Here is a 17712-nt window from a genome sequence, read left to right on the forward strand (position 1 = left end):
GATGGACCCCCTGTACTCGGCACTGCTGAAGTCAAACCTCAAACAACGTGTTTCTGTTTTGGGCTCCTCACTTCAAGAGAAACGTTGAGGTCCTGGAGCATTTCCAGAGAAGGGTAACAAAACTGGTGAAGGGTCTGGATCCCTGCTTGGATGAAGAGTGACTGAGGGGACTTAAGTTGTTTAGTGTGGGTAGTAGGAGGCTCAGGGGGGATCTTACTGCTCCCTAGAAGTACCTGAAAGGAGGTTGTAGATGGGGTGGGTAGGAGTCTTCTGCCAGATAACAAGTGACAGGACAAGAGGCAAGAGCCTCAAGTTACACCAGGAGAGGTTCAGATTGGATATGAGGAAAAACATCTTCACTGCAAAGGTGCTCAAGCATTGGAACCAGGGAGCTGGTGGAATCGCCAGCCCTGGAGGTGTTTCAATAGAGGTAGATGCAATTCTTCATGGCATGATTTAGTGATGGAATTGGCCGTCCTGAGTTTACATTTGGATTTGATGATCTTTAAGGTCTTTTCCAAGCTAAATGATTCTCTGTTTCTGTGCTTCTATGATATTGCAAGCCTACCTAGACAAGTTGCTGAGAAAGTTGGTTTAGATGACCCTGCCTCAGCTGGAGGGGTGGACTCGATGACCTCCAGAGGTCAGTCCAACCTGAAAAAACACCATAGAGCTATAAAGGCATATATGAAATGTGTCAACACAAATACAGGGGCTGAGCTGAAGATGAGCTTGTGGGAAATGGCTTGTGGGAAAGATATTTGACAAATCTGATGAAACAAGCATGCTTTTCTGTGGTCAGGACCTGGGCCAGAATGAGGGTGATGGAGGGGTGTGGTATTGGGAGGGAAAAACGGTCTCAGGAACTCCTCATGCAGGAGGACGTGCCTGGCTGCGAGGGGCCTGTGAGGTCAGTTCTGCCTCTGGAGGTGACAGGCCAGCATCAGGAACGTGGCTGGGACAGTCCCTCTGCCAAGGGACCCCATAGGCCCCATCCAGGAGAAGGGCTCGGATAGGGGTTGTTTTTGCCTCGGGACATGACAGGACAGCAGCAGGCACATGGCTTGGTCATGTCCCTGGGAGAAGCTGAAAGGCCAGCAGCAGTTACGTGGTTTGGGAGACCATGTGAGTATTTCTTCTCTCTGGTGAGAGAGCAGAGCATAAGAAAAGGCTTCCTGGCTGCATTCCCTGCTGGAAGGGTATTTTCTGAGATGGTAAAGCTTTCCTGGGCAGGGGAAAACAGCAGGAGAGAGGAAAAAATGTCACCAAGTTTCAACTAGGAAAGCAGAGACTGGAGCTCAGCAGGAAGAACTGTCACTGCAGGGGTCCTGCTGCGGTGCGAGGGCTCAGCCAGAGGGAGCCTGGATCAGCCCATGGTTTGTGCTTCAAGGAACAGCCGGTGAGAGTGGAGGTACCTCAGCGAAGGTATGGCAATGTTGGGGTGAGAGCAAGGCAGGGCAGCGAGATGGTGCCTACAGCCTGCAGGGAAACAGGGCCAGGGCTCCAAGCATGCAGGACAGCCTATGGTGGGGATGGCAGAGGGCACTGGCAAGGCTGGAAGGCACCAGTAGAACCCAGGTCTGTGTCCCCTTGGCTGTGGCAGCTGTCTCTGCCTCTGAGGGCCATGACCAGACATGATGTCCTCACAGCACGGGGGCATCGTTGCCTCCTTGCAGCCCCATGGGGAAGCTGGAAGTTGCTGTGCCATTGCTGTCCTTCACTGTGCATTGGATGCCCACCTTCCGTGGTCCCCAGGAAGAGCCCTGAGCCCTGTGTGAGGGACAGCACCGACCTCCCCACAGGCTGCAGGTCACGGATGGCCTTTCTGCTTCATCAAGCAAGCCAAGGCTTTGCTCAGCAGCAGAGCTGCCTGCACAGCGCCTTTGCCTACCTGCACTCACAGCCTCCAAGGATGGGCTCTAACAAGGCCATGGGGAGGCTTTCTCAGCCATGGCCCTCAGCGGGGCCCATTAACGCTTCCAGGGGCTGTGGGCTTTGCTCCTGACTTGGTGTTCTTGAGAGGTTTCTTCAGTCTCCTCTGAACACCTGAAGTCCACAGCACCACAGACACCCTGGGCTCATGACGAGGCAGAAGGCCCTTATGAGCCCTGTCTCTTCCATCAGGGACATCTGGTCTTCAAGGCTTGAACACTTCATAAGTTTCAGAAGTATAGTTAAAGAGGAAGGCAGGTAATGACCACTTTGGGGAATTGATAGAAGGCTTTTCCAATTGCTACTGACGCAGCATGCCTCCTGAGGAGTTGTGCAGAGGTGGGAAAAGCAGTCCTTGGAGCTAAACACTGCGTGGACAGCCTCACTTCTCACCTCCCCAGCCCCACTGTTTGCGGCGAATGAAGAGATGGGATGCAGCTATGATGCAAGCAAGTTGTCCATTTATTAGCGATTTTCTTACAATTATATACGTTTCTACCTTCTACATATTACACACTGATTGGTTAAATCTTAAGCGTAAAAAACACTGATTGGCTGATATTTAAGGCACACCGGTAGAACAATAGGAACTTATTACTTTACTTTGACATAGCAACAATTTGTATTCCAAAACTGGGGGGTTTCTTTCTAGGCGGCTTTCTTGATTAACAAAGTTACATATCGGCGGCATCCGTTCCCTTACCTGGGTACTTGTTTCTCTGTCCGTCTGGTTGCCTCCTCAGCTGTAACGGCTCAGGGGTCTGCAGTTAGCTTGTTCCTTTGTTCCCAGGGCTTGTGCCCTACAAGTTCTAACAAGTCTCTATTCATCAGGCTATCAGTACTTGGACTCTTGTCCTTGAGGCCTTGTCCTACATCTCCCCCTTCCTGTTGCACAAAAAGAACCCCTGAAATGGAACGAGTTATTAATTTTTGTAAGCATTGTAAAAGACAAGGTATAATTAATAAAACAAACAAAAAAGCATCTAAAGCATATATAATCATCTTCACTAAACTTCTTAACCATCCTGAAATGCCCCAACCACTAAACAGTTTATCTAACCAGTCCCAAGTATCACTTCGTTGAAGACGAGAAACTCCATCCTTCAATCTTTGGATGCTAGCATGAATTGATTCCGAATGATCTGAAAGGTTCATGCAACACATCCCTTCAAACTCTTCACAACCATGACCTTGTGCCAGAAGCAAAAAATCTATTGCAGCTCTATTTTGTAATGTCGCATGGCGAACACTATCAACATCTAATAAAAGACCAGACAATGCACTGCTTGTGGCATTAGTTTGTTTGGCAAGCCAACAGCCAAGCTTATCTAATGTTGCTAGAGCCTTTCCTGCAGCAGCTCCAGGCAACAGAAGAGATGCAATAAAGCGTTGGCCAAAGGACCAAAATTGCATGTTATCATCACAATCGGAGGCAAATGCATGAACGCCACGCTTTGTCCTTCGAGAGTAGCGATGTTGTAAAATCATAGATGTGTTAGGAGTCGGGACGGAAAGTCACCCTAAGCTACACGGACCTTCTTTTATTATGAGAAGGAATGACAGGCCATGCTCGATCACCACAAATAAAAATCACTCCAGCAGGTAGTGAGAGCGGAGCATTGCTGGATTTAGACAAGTTGTTAGCAGTGTAATTACACCAGATACTTGCATTTCTAAAACCAGGATGAATAGGGGAAACATCCCATGCCCTAGATTGATTCTTTCCCGTGTAGTTAAATTTTATGCAAAAATCCATTTTTACTGAACCAAGGAGTTCAATTTCCTGCGGTTCCAGAGTAGCCAGTGGGAGATGGGGTATCCATACATCCCAATTGTCTGTCACATGTTTTGATACGTTTTTGGGTGGAAAAAGACTTTGAAGGTTTTTAGGTATAGGCCATTCATCTAATGGTAAGCCCACAAGACATGTGGAAAAAGGCTGATCCAGAGTGGCCATAGCAAGACACAGAGTATCCTGTCCAGTCAAGTTCGCCAACGTGACCCAAACGTTTACCTTTGGTAGAAAAGGGGGATAAGAGCTACCTTCAATAGGCCAAGGTCCAGGTATGAACATCATTATCCATATTACTGACAATGCTTGTTTCTCTTTTTCTTTTTCCATTGTCGTTTTGCAACCAGCCATTCTTCTGGTCGAACTGTCCACGACCGAGGCACTGCAATTGATTGTCCACACTCTAATCCTACAATAATGTTCTTGTTAATAATATAAATTCTGCTTGCTAATACAATATATTGAAACAACAACCGTGCGATAGCCCATACTTCTAGCAAAAACTAAGTTTGGCAAAATATCAGAACCTAACCCTATAACTCCCTCTAATTCCAAAAGAGGTTTTCCCATAAAACGTTCGGCCCACTGTATATGATTAAACCTTAATATTTGATTATTACACTCAGAACACATCCAATGACCCCATCTGTCCCTTAGTCTTACAACTTGCCAGCGATCGTGATCACAGAGTTCACGATGAATCTTGATCCACGGTCGACAAGACGGTCCATGTTCATAGCAACGTAACTGTAGAAATCGAGACGCTGTCCAGTCTGGTTCATGAGAGTGTCATTGAAAGTTGATGCAATGGAAGATAATATCTGCTAGTGGTGCCGTCAGTGTGTTGGGGATCTGGTCTGGTCCAAACGTATTACCTTTGTTAAGTGGTTTGATCCAGGGCAATATTGTCCATTCCAAGCACTGTAAAAAGCGAAATCTAGATGCTACGTCCTGAATTTGGTTACCTGACATTAATACAAAACAGAAATCATCACGCAGTTTTTATTTCATTCTGTAGGGTCGGTGTCGTTATCAGTTGTCTGCGGTAAAGGTTCACGGAAAGGTCGTACATTCTTTGCTGGGATCCATCTGGGTCCTTTTTCTGTGGAGACACAAGCATAACCTTTTCCCCATGTAACAAGAGGATATGGTCCCATAATTTTACCTGTTTCTGGATCTTGAACCAATATCGGGGCTTTAACCCGTGCCTCGAAGGAGGTATTTGCAGAAAAATGTCAAACTATCGGTGGGTTGTTATCTATTAAAGAACAATTTAAAAAATTGAAAACATACAATGCTTTCTGTAACCGTTCCTCCGGAATAGCCATTCCCATTCCCTTTCCCCCTTTTTGTTGTGGTAATAGACGTTTTAGAGACTGATGAGACCGTTCAATGAGAGATTGACCGGTGGGGGAATGAGGAATGCCAGGAATGTGAGTTATACCCCATAGGGCCAAAAAGGTTTTTTATAGTTGTTGAAACATAAGCTGGACCATTATCTGTCTTTATCTTTGAGAGAATACCCAAAGTAGCAAGAGCACGCATTAAATGTCTATGAATATCTCGTGCCTTTTCTCCTGTGTGACAAGAGGCAAACAAGGCACCTGAAAATGTACCAATGGAAGAGTGGATATATTTAAGGTTACCAAATTCAGAATCATGTGTGCCATCTGTTTGCCATAATTGTAGGCTTTGTAATCCTCTAGGGTTAACTCCTGCAGCAATTGATGGGAAAGAATGTTTTTGACAATCAGGACAGACAGCAATAATATTTGACGCTTGTTGAGAAGGAAGGTCAAACTGTCGTTTAAGAGCTCCAGCATTTTGATGGAAAAAAAAGTGACTCAGTTTAGCTTGTGCAATGCGGTCTGGCAATACTTGAACTGTTAACGTCAATAGATCAGCTCGTCGATTGCCTTCTGCAAGAAAACCAGGTGGTGAGGTGTGAGACCTAATATGCGTAACAAAATAAGGCGCAGATCGAGAGTCCAAAAGGAAAATAAGTTCCTGTAACAGGGTAAAAAGTTGTGAATGTGAAACACTCCGCAGCACAGAAGCTTCGGCTCGTGTAACAAGACCTGCATCATAAGCTGACTCAGTAACAAGGTTGAGCGGTACGTTCCATTTTCGGAAAACGTGAACAACTGCATTCAGTTCTACTATTTGAGGTGAACCGGAGACTGTCTCTATGTCCTAGTCCCATCGTCTCCGTTGATCATCCCACCATAGCAGAACAGATTTATGTGATTTGCCTGATCCATCTGTAAAAACAGTAAGTGCCTGTAAGGGTTGTTCGCTTCTTTTGGGTTTTAACATCAGACGGAAGTCAATGTTAAACAGTTTGTGTGAAGGTGGATGGGAAGTTATTTGACCCGTATAGTTGGCAAGTGCCATAACAAAGGTGTCTGATTGCTGATAAAGCCATTGTAAGTATACTGTTGTAATTGGTAGACAAATGCAGACAAAATCCTTCCCTGATAAGGTTGACAGGCGTGATCTAGCTTAAACAATCAGAGAGGCAAACATTTCATGTTGTGTCCAAATAGTTTTTGTAGACTGGTTAGGTAAAAAGATCCATTCAATAATTAACAAGGGGTCTGAGTTCTGAAGGTCCCATTGAAATATCAGGGCATGAGGCTGTCGAGCAGGGTTTAAAATAATCAAGTAAAAAGGTAGTTCAGGGGCCCATCGGTGGGCCTGTTGAGAAGCGATAGCTGAGGCAACCTTTTGTAAAGATGTATCTGCTTCAGAGTTAAGATTACGTGGAGAACAAAGATTGGTGTCTCCTTTTAGTAGGTCAGAGGACCCAAGTCTGTATTAGAAATTCCCAATAGTGGTCGAACCCAATTTATTGTTCCCAGTAATTTCTGTGCATCATGCAGGTTTCTTACATTGGTATTGATCTGCAATGGTTGAGGAACAATAGTTTGTGCTCTTATTCGCCAGCCCAGATATTTCCAAGGGGGAAACTTCTGGACCTTTTCTGGTGCTATAGAGAGACCTGCCGAATTCATGGCATCTGTGACAAGGGCTACAGCTTTCTCCATGACTTTGTGATGTTGTGCTGCCACTAAAAGGCCATCCATATAATGATACAATAACACAGTAGGCATAGCATTTCGGACAGGACTGAGTCTTTTCGCAACATACCATTGACACATTGTAGGGCTATTTTTCATACCTTGTGGCAGTCCAACCCACTGATATCTCTGCAACGGAGCTTGCATGTTGATGCTTGGAATGGAAAAGGCAAATTTTGGGGCATCATCTGGGTGCAACGGGATACTGAAAAAACAATCTTTAAGATCTATGACAGTTAGATGCCAATGTCGAGGGATCATAGTCGGGGATGGGAGCCTGGGTTGGAGGGCTCCCATATCTTCCATAGCATCATTAATTTTTCTGAGATCATGGAGCAAGCGCCACTTGCCAGTTTGTTTTTTAATAACAAAAACTGGTGAATTCCATGGGCTAGTAGAAGGTACAATGTGTCCTTTGGACAGTTGTGCTGAGACTAAGTTTTGAAGTGCGCGAAATTTTTCCAAAGGAAGGGGCCATTGATCCACCTAAATAAGAGCATCAGTTTTCCAGGTTATTTTTAGGGTGTCGAGCACTTCAATGGCCCTGTCTAAAAATGTGTTTGGATAGACATTCCCCATTGTGACAATACATCATGTCCCCACAAAACCATAGGGACAGGTAGCACAAAAGGTTTAACAGAAGCCGCATGTCCCTCTGGTCCTTGAATTCGAATTAGTTCCAAACTCTGACGACTGTTACCGGTGCCCCCTATCCCAGCCAGTGTCTGAGAGACATTAGTCAGTGGCCATTGCGGAGGCCATTTGTCTTGAGAAATTACTGTGACATCAGCTCCAGTGTCAATGATCCCATTTAGTGCTATTTGTTGGTCATTGTAAATAAGGGTACACTGATACATAGGCCGCTGTGGAGAAATGGATTGTACCCACAAAATGTGAGGTAACCCTGTGGATCCAAAACCTCCTCTCCTCAGAGGAGGATGATCAGTGATATGTAAGCTTACCCTTGCCAGAATCAGAATCAATTGCGCTATTCGACTACCCTGAGGTATCGTACAAGGTGGAAATGGAGTCCATGCCATGATTTTGATTTCGTCCACACTGTCAGAGTCAATAACACCTGGTAAAACAAAGAGACCAGACAATGTTGTGGAAGATCTACCAATTAACAGAGCTTGTGTATCCGGGGGTAATGATCCTTTGACATCTGTTGATAATAAATGAACCGAGGAATCGAGCAGTGTTACTGTGTGTGAGGTTGCCAGGTCCAATCCGGCGCTGCCTGAGGTTGCTGGACAGGGACTTGAGGTGTCGGTGCTTCTCTCCGAGGCTGTTGAAATGTCAGCTGTGGCACTTGTGCCTGCGTGCGTCGCTGCCCCGCGCTCCGCGGTCGGTTTCCCTGTATCGGTTGTCCCTGGAAGTCATACTTAGATCGACATTGATTAGCATAATGACGCCCTTTCCGACATGACGGACAAACTCCAGGACCAGGAGGTTGTGGTCTATTCCCTGCAGCCCGAGCAAGACAATTTCTCTTGTAACGACCAGGCTTACCACAACCATAGCAATTCCCCACACCGCGCATCGCTGCAAAAGCAGCAGCCATAGCTTCAAACCTGTGGTCAGCCGTACCGATTCGGTTACATGCTTCCACCATTTCCACCAGAGTGGGGTTCGGGTTGGGAAGAGACTTCAATAGCCTTTTACAATCAGTATTAGCATTTTCAACAGCTAGTTTTGTTATCAATATATCCCGAGCTTCCGCATTATCTACTTGACGTTCCAAAGCCTGTTTTAGTCTATCAATCAACTGCATATAAGGTTCTCGAGACTCCTGAGTGATGTTAGTAAAAGCTTTTTGTGGCTTTTGTACGTCAGGAACCTGGAAAAAAGCCTTTTTCGCCTCTTCTCTAATTGCCTCGAGAGCCGCACGGGGGCAGTGTTGAGCCTGCGCTACCGGATCAGCACGTGCACCGGTGCCCGTAAGATGCTCTATTGTCAGTGCAGCTAATGCAGCATCATTACGGTTAACATACGTGAGCAGGAGGGCTTGCAGTCCCTCTCTCCAGTGCAACTCCCATAACGTGTACTGAGTCGGGGTTAGTAGCAATCGTGCTAAAGATTTCAAATCATGAGGAGTCATGACATAAGTATCAAACACAGAAGATAACAGACTTTTAAAATAGGGATAAGAAATACCATGTTCCGTAACCGTGCGGCGCAGTTCTTTAACAACCGAAAAAGAAAGAGCCTCCCATCGTGCTCCCCCTGCCCGACCCTGAGAATACAAGACTGGAGCAACTATAGTTTTAGCCATTTCTAAATCCCCCTCCTTTAAGGCTTGTTTCTTTATTTTTGCCCACACATCACGCAGATCAGGAGGGTATAAATCAGGTTCTTGTTCAGGGTCTACCGGTCCCGGGTCAAAGGGGTCGTCTTCTGGCGGAGACTCCACTGCACTGACACCCAGGGGTTTAGAGCACTGTGATTTAGAGGATGATAAGGACAAGTCTATAGGAGCTTGCGACTCCTCCGCCTCTCCTTCCTCTGCCTTTTCTTTTTGTGCTTTCAGAGTCTCAAAAATAACTCTCCACGAGAGAGAAGACGGTGGGACTCAGTATTGCCCTTTGTCGCAGAATCCCACAATTTCACCCCTGTATCGTCCCAAAGTTCCCGCGTGAGAATTGTAGTTGCAGTCACTGCAGGCATATTTACTTGCACCCACTTAAGCATTGCTTTAAGGTCATGCCCAGAAATACTTTTCTTATGTTTGTTAAGGAGACCTTTCATAAGCTCATAGACGCTTCTTTCTGGGGATGAAACCTGATTCCCCATTACGATTTCCCACAGCCTACCTCTCAACTCTGGAGGGATTTATGGCCGGCCAGCTCCCGCTTCCCTTCAGCAGATCATTCAAAGTTCTGTGGGATTCGCTGCATGTCGCTCAGTTAGGCGATTCGAGAGCCCCTCCACATCAGATCCTTCACCGGATCACGTCAGGGTCACCAATTTGTGGCGAATGAAGAGACGGGACGCAGCTTGATGCAAGCAAGTTGTCGGTTTATTTTCTTACAATTATATATGTTTCTACCTTCTACATATTACACGCTGATTGGTTAAATCTTAAGCGTAAAAAACACTGATTGGCTGATATTTAAGGCACACCGGTAGAACAATAGGAACTTATTAGTTTACTTTCACATAGCAACAATTTCTATTCCAAAATTGGGGGGTTTCTTTCTATGCAGCTTTCTTGATTAACAAAGTTACATATTGGCGCTATCCGTTCCCTTACCTGGGTACTTGTTTCTCTGTCCGTCTGGTTGCCTCCTCAACTGTAATGGCTCAGGGGTCTGCAGTTAGCTTGTTCCTTTGTTCCCAGGGCTTGTGCCCTACAAGTTCTAACAAGTCTCTATTCATCAGGCTATCAGTACTTGGACTCTTGTCCTTGAGGCCTTGTCCTATACTGTAACACTAACTTCCACACTGACAGCACCATGGTATCTTCCTTAAATGAGTCCCCATGCTGTCCCTGGTGGCTCACCTTTCTGGTGTCACGGTCTCCCGGGAACTTGCAGCCGCCCCGCTGCGCTATTCCGCTTCACCAGGCTCCATCTCCCCAGCAACACACTGGTCACAGTCTCAGAATCTGCTCCTGACGCCCCTTAGCAGGGTCATGTTGGCACAGTCTCAGGGTCTCCTTAGGATACCCCTTACTGGGTCCCATCAGCAGCACGTTGGTGTCACCAATTGTGGTGATGCAAGTCAAAACAGACTCAAAAATGTGCAGTGCCTGGAAGAACACTGGCAAATTATGAGCAATCCAGGCCAAATAACTTGGCTGTAATAACAGGCTGCAGCTCTAACAAGCTGCAGGTGTTGTGAAGGACATGTGCAAGGCCAAGGGAGACAAAGAAACTGCATTCACAGAGAGGTAAGAGACTTGGACAGAAAGATGAGAGAAAGCAGGATGCCTGCACAAGGGGGGAGCAGCGTGTGGGCGCCACTCCGGGACCAATCAAATGGAGTGTGATGCCGCATGGACAACAGCTAAGTGACATGAAAGACGCCAGAAAAGACTGATGTAACCAAGCCATTAAACAAGGTGTTGTTTACATTGAATTAGTTGTCCCTGACAGAAGGAAGAGAAGGGCCCCCGTTGTTATACATCCTCAGGCTATTCAGGGAAGTCAAACACAGGCCATTCCTGGGTTACAGGTTCATTCTAAGAACATGACTACAGGCAACTGGGAAGGACCCAGTCCAGTGTTGTTCATCGGTAGAGGATATTTTTGTGTTTCCACAGATAAAGGACCTCTATGGGTCCCTAGCAGATTTGTCCGCCCTGCATGTCAACTCCAGAGGAACGGAGAAAATATAGGTGACAGCTTTATCTCCAACCAGTCGTTAACAAACTCTGTGCAGAACTTGGGCCTATCCCATCCTACCATAGAAGACGTGCTGTTGACAGCAGCGAGAAGACAATCATTTGGGTCACGAGCTTGTAATGCTGTTTTGACAAAAAATTGTAATACGAAGAATGCTGTTTGTGGAAACTATAGGGGACGAGCAGCAATAATATTAAGTTGTGGTAACTGTAGACAGAATTTTGTTATAGGTTGTAGCCGCTTGCGGAAAGATGATGCTTTGTACTTAGATTGTCAAAAGAGCTTTGCTAATATTACTTTTGAAAATACTTGTAGGGAATTTTTGAACCTTAAGCCAAATCAACATTTTCCAGCAATATGGATGCCAGAAAGTATTGACAGCAGAATAGAAGCTCTCTCTTGGTGGGCCTTGACAAAAAACGTAACTGTTGTTTTAGCTACAAAGAAAAGACAAGCTCATGGCTTGTGGTGCTTGTTTTGTCAGTTGGGAAGAAGATTGCGAGATAATGAAATTGTTTGATCTGCTTGTAGGGCTGATAGGAATCATCAGCATGCCCTCACAAGGAACAGCATGGGTTCCTGTCCAACCACAAATGAACATGTGGGTTACCTGGGCCAACAAGACAGGGCAAGATCCATTTTGCTTATCGTTAGCTACCCCATCTGGCCCATTTCGTACCTGTTTGATTGGGGTCCCTTTAAACCATATGAAGGAGTTTGGGCACTGGACAACAGGTAAAATATACTCCGACTACCTCGACCAAGCAGCAAATGACTTTTGCACCATCAACAGTGGATCTGTGCAAGCTGATTGGTGCAAATCACTTGGTATTCCAGGGCACCCCTTGTGGGCTCAAGCATTCCAAATTGCACGGGGCCTGAATGTTACCGGCATGGAACCTCAGGAGCTTGACATCTTAGGATCTATGCCGGGAAACTACTGTTTGTTGTGGGGGTTTTACAAGAAAGACATGGACTCAGGTAATTTTAGGATCCACAAACCAAGAAATTACAATACTTGGATTGCCCCTGGGTCCCCCTGGCATTCTAACATCACCGGTTACGGTAACGGTTGGACTTGGCCTGTTTCATGGTCTGGGGAGACAAATGAAAAAGCAAAGATGTTGCCTCGGGGAGTATTCCTCGTTTGCGGAGATGGTGCCTGGCCCGCCGTACCTGCAAGGGCACAGGGAGGACCATGCTACTTTGGCAAACTAACATTATTTGCCCCTAGTATCCATCAAATGCTGAACATAAGTAACAAGTTTAAACGCATCAGACGTAGTGTATACCAATTGGGAACTGAACGTACAGATGATGTTGAGTTGTGGGAACGTCCATCTGTCATTTTAGCATCACTCTTTACACCACAAGTTGCTTCTGCCAAGGCTCTCACTCAGTTGAGACAGTTGGCTTGTTGGAGAGAGAACAAATTAACATTACCTCCAGAGTATTAGATGACGCACCACTGATGTCGACAGTATACGACATGCTTTAAGACAAAATCGAGCTGCCATTGATTTTCTGTTATTAGCAAAAGGACACGGCTGTGAAGATTTTGAGGGAATGTGCTCTATGAATCTTGCTGATCATTCTGAGTCCATTCACAAAAAGCTTTCCCAACTGCAAGATAATATGAAGAAACACAGCGTTACTGAAAATCCTTATGACGAGTGGCTTAATTAAGGGATGGGGAATCACTGGCTGGTAGAAAACCTGATTGATGGAAGGGATTAAATTTTTGTTATTATCTTTGCTGTGCTTGTTATCTTTTGTTGTATTTTCTCCTGTATGAAGAAAGACTTGGAATCAATTGTTGATAGAGCCTGGGTTGTCCAAAAAGAAAAAGGGGGATGTGTAGGGGAATTCTTGGCAGAACGAGGGCATACTGTACCCTTGCAGGAGTTGGACAACCCTGGCCTGCAGATTACAAAGTTACTTTGAAGATCTTGTACTGTCCTTGAATAGGCAGAATAAAGAATAATGAGCATTGTACAAGAAGAAGGCCGGATGCCAAGCAAGATATGAAAACCGCTAGGTTAGCACATCCTTATTAGGCGCTTGCAGCATGACAACCAATCAACAGGTAACAGGAATACGTAACCGACAACCAATGACTGTCGGGCAGCTACCGCGTGTACAGTGTATTAGAAGTATAAATATGACAAAGTTGCTACATAAAGTAGGATGACATGTAGCCACATTGGTGTGATTGTCGTTACTTGGCTGATTTTCCAATTGGGACCCTCTTCAGCCCACACTGCCCCAGTATGTCCCCGTGGCCTCCAGGTGGGGTGTGAGCCCTTCCCCACTGCTCTCTCAGCCTGACCATCCCACTGGTGTTTTACCCATCTCTCTCTGTTCCCAGCCAGAGTGTCATGGCCTCACGTGGGCAGAAGAATGCTGATGAAAACCATGACAACAGTTTTGCTGAAGCTGAGGGAAATGACATCCACTGTGGAGCTCCTCACACACAACTGCAGGCTGTCAGGTTGGCGAGGCAGGATTTACCCTTGGAAAATCCACCTGGACAATTACCCGCTCCGGTGCCAGAAATGTCACCCAAGGGGACTCTAACTGGTGGCACACCCCTCAACATGGGGGGGGTTTGTGCAGCCTGTGGTTCCCCGACCTGCAGTTACGGACTCCTTCCAAGACAGTTGCAACACTGACTTGTCCTTTCTCACAAGTGACCTCTGCCAATTCAAGGAGCTTTCAAAAGCGATACTTCAAGGAAATATTGATTTTATACCAGGACTTCACCATTATTATTACGGTTATACCACACCCTTATTTTCTCTCATCTTTAACATATTTGCACCTGGGCAGGAGACAGTGACGACTTCTGAAGTCATCTTTTCAGCAGATTGTCTCAGCAAAGGCTCTTTCAGTTATTCACCCGTTTTCTCCTCCCTTTAGTCTTTGGTCTTTTAGGTACCTCTCACCCGTGCTGCTGTTTTTAGCTTCAGGAAGGAAAAACTTGCGTGTCTTCCTGCAGCCAAACGGTCTCCTTACCCAGCTCTTCCCTTGTGTTTAGATCTATCTTTCTGTATCTAACAGCCTAAAAGATTTCTCATGAGAGTGTCCCTTGCAGAAAGGCACCTCATCAGAGACAGCTTGGAATTGGCATCTGCTTGTGGAGGCTGTTGGCCTATTTATGACACTTGATCCTTCTTGACATTGCTTGCAGATCTGAATAATTCTTCTGCACCTGTGTGCAGCCAGTCCTCTAAGGCAAACAGGTGGGGATGGTGCAAAGGAGCTGCAGCACCCCCCTGCAGAATTGAGGGGAGAAGTCTGATGTAAGGAGAAGGGATGTGAGTCCCAGGGGACAATGAGAAAAAGGGTGGTCTTGGGGACATTCAGAGCAAGGTTGTCCATCCTGTGTCAGACCTCAAGGGACTGCGATTCCTACCAGTCCAGATATCCTGAGGAGATCCTCTGCATCGTTATTGCTTGGAGATTGCTGCTAGAACCTCCTCTCTAACCTAATCAGGAGCAAAATATAACCTATGAAATGAAAAATAATTCCTTTCAAATGCACTTTGAAATCCTCTCTCTTACCTACGTGAATGGAACAGATTCAATTAGCTGCACAGCTCTTCAAGACTTGAAGGAAATGACAAAAAGGCAAATACCTCGTTAGGGCATTGGGGGCTCCTGCCATGAACCTGAGCGACTGAGAGCAGGCTGAACCAACGACTCAAGGAATGTAAGTCAGAAGCAACACTGAAAATACCTTCAAACATTGATGGGTCCCGCTGAGGGCCATCGCTGACAAAGCGTCCCCATGGACTCGTTAGAGGAGCTAATTAGAGGCCAGACCTGCAGGTAGGCAAAGGTACTGTGTCGGTGGCTGTAATGCTGCAAAACACATTTGGATTTTTTTATGAAGCAGAAAGGCCAAGCCCTGACCCCCAGGCTCTTGGAGGGCAGAAGAGAAGACCCTCCAAATCCAGTTTCCTGTCACAGGCCTTGGTGGCATGGGCAGCTGCCATTTCCAGGGGGACAGAGGCCTCAGCCCCCTGTGGGGCCATTCGGCCTTGCTGCAGCCCTGGGCCATCTCCACTGCAAGTTGCCCTACACTGTCCATGTGGCACCTCTTTCTACTCTGGGGGTTGGACTCTTCCTTGCTTTCCTACCCAGCCCTCACACCCGCATTTCTCTGCCTTTTCTCAAGTTTTTCCCCTCCTCCCTGCTTGTTCCTTGAAGCTCAAAGCCATGGGACAATCCAGGCACCCTCTGGGTGAACTCTGGCATCAGAGGGCAACCCTCAGAGGGACATTTCTTTCTCTTCACATCCAATCTTACCTTTCCAAGCAGCACTTTGCGGAGGTTTTCTCTTCCTGTCACTATCAGGAATCACTCCCTTATCTGTGACACCCCCCTTCAAGCAGGTGCATGCTATTCCTGTGGTGCCCTGAGGCTCCCCTTTGCCTGTCTCAAGACATTGAGGACCTTCAGTCTGTCTCCACAGGCTCCATCCAGGCAGGCATCCTCCACAGCCTCTCCAGTTTTTCCTCCCTCCTCCAGAATGAGAAACCTCCAAGCCCAGGCACAGATCACCCGGATGTGGCCACAACAGTGCTGTGTCAAGGGGGATGATGCTGAGTCAAGGGGGATGATCAATCCTTCTTCTGAGTGGCCACCTATGGTGAAAATCTCAGAATCAGCAAAGGAGGACAGCCAATGGCCAGGGAGGAAAGGGAAAGGAGAGGTGGGCTACTTGCATGGGAGGATACAAGGGTGGTCACCGAGAAGCAATTGTGCATGGGAAAGGAGGGAAAAAGGTAGGAAAGGGTGAAGAACAGGAATCCATAGGAAGCAGCCAAGCAGCCCTGCATCTGAGCAGCAAAGCTTGGAGTGGGAAAAGAACGTCGCAGGTCATCTGACACACTTTCTGTTAGGCTTCAACCGCTGCTGGAAACCGGAGTGATTTCCCTGCCATCATGAAGGCAAGATCCATGGTGGATGCAGATCCAGAATCATTCATGCTGGAAGGGACCTCCGGAGGTGTCCAGGCCTACGTGCTGCTCAGAGAACGATCAGTTATGGGGTTGAAGCAAGTAGCTCAGGCTTTCCTTCAAGTGGGGCTTGAAAAGCTCCAAGGATGGACATGGCACAAGCTCTGTGGGACATCTGCTCCACTGCTTGACTGTCTTCATGGGGAAGGACATTGTCTTCCCCTGCTTCAGCTGATGCCCATTGGCCCTCACAGTCCCGTCACGCACAAGAGGCAAGACCCTGGCTGCCTTTTCCTGCTGATATGACCCAAGAAGATATGGGAAGGCTGTGATTAGGTGTCCCCAAAGCCTCCTCTTCTCCTGGCTTTGCACCTTTCAAATAAGGCCCATGGCATCCTGGGCTGCATTAGGAAGAGCACTGCCCAAGGGTTGGTGGAGGGGATCTTTCCTCTCTACTCAGCCCTGCTACAGTTTGTCTTGTTGACTTGCTCTTGATTTCTACTTTACCAGAGTCACCCATTCTTGACTGAAAGGTGCCGTCCACATTTTTCACCATTCCTGCCTTGTCTTTTGTTCAAAACAAGTCCAGAAAGCGTTTGTGCCATGTTGGTCAGGGATCATTGCTGCGATGGATTGACGGGACGCAGGGTGATACAAGCCAATGTCAATTTATTGTACAGTAGCACGAGTTTATATACATTTCAGAAGCTGCGCGTTTTAAACAGATTGGCTCTTGAAGCTGCATGGTTTAAACAGATTGGTTCTTGAAGGTAAGCATTGCATCCTAGGCAATCCCCAACTCATGGTTAACCACCATCAATTAACAGCAAGGTGTTACCTTTCCTTCCCAGCATCCATCCCCCACTCCCCTATGCTCTCTCAGCATGGCTCAGCATGTTAATTGTTGTGTCTATTCACACTCCTTGTCTTCCCAGGGTTATTGACCTCCAAGCTCGAGCACATTCCCTTCAGCTAACTGATTGCCACGCATGGTCCTAGTTTCCAGCCCGCTCCTGCAGATCATCTTCCACTTTCCCTTCAACCAAGGCCTTCAAGTAAAGGTCCCTTTCTCTAGCGGTCTAAAGGAGATGTCGTTCTCCTTCTAACCTTCGTCAGGAGGTTGAGAGAATCTGAGCAGAAGACCTTTGCACATGCAGGACTTAGTGATGAGTGTCACAGGAAACCTGAGCAGGCCTGTGCTGTGCTCCATGTACCTCTTGGCCTTCAGGCGGAGCTGTGCTGAGTGTGTCCCTGGCTTGCAGAACAAGCCATATTGGAAGAAGAAATCTGCAGGAAGCTGCTGGTGAATGGCCAACCGCACGCCCTTACCTTTGTCTGGGACTGCAGTTACCAACTCCCAAGTGAACATCTCCTCTTAGAACACGAGAAGTGATGACTAGAATGGGTTTCCCTGGCACAAAACACTTCAAGAGCTCACAGGAGACAATGTGGGATAAGCCTTCTGCAGGCAGGATCTGCACCACTTGCTGCACCACTCTCCCAACGCTGTAAACTCCGTGTTCCCGGCCTGGGAAGGGACGGCATACAGCTGACACGGTTGTCTCTGTGTGTAGAGAGTTTGCTCTAACCAAGGCCAT

General features: G+C 46.9%; 2 long non-coding RNA genes across 2 annotated transcripts in view; one reads left to right on the forward strand and one right to left on the reverse strand.

The window, feature by feature from the left end:
* LOC308057213 overlaps window positions 1-17712 on the reverse strand; it is a 183746-nt gene that overhangs the window by 25655 nt on the left and 140379 nt on the right. The gene's annotated exons all lie outside the window — the stretch shown is intronic.
* Window positions 5307-17712, forward strand: part of LOC308057220 — a 74683-nt gene continuing 62277 nt past the window's right edge. The window contains exon 1 of the long non-coding RNA XR_013925185.1: window positions 5307-7181. This is a non-coding gene — a long non-coding RNA (uncharacterized lncRNA). The remainder of the gene's footprint in view (window positions 7182-17712) is intronic.

Source organism: Falco punctatus (genome assembly GCF_963210335.1).
Source record: "Falco punctatus genome assembly, contig: scaffold_40, whole genome shotgun sequence".
Taxonomy (NCBI): Eukaryota; Metazoa; Chordata; class Aves; order Falconiformes; family Falconidae; genus Falco; species Falco punctatus.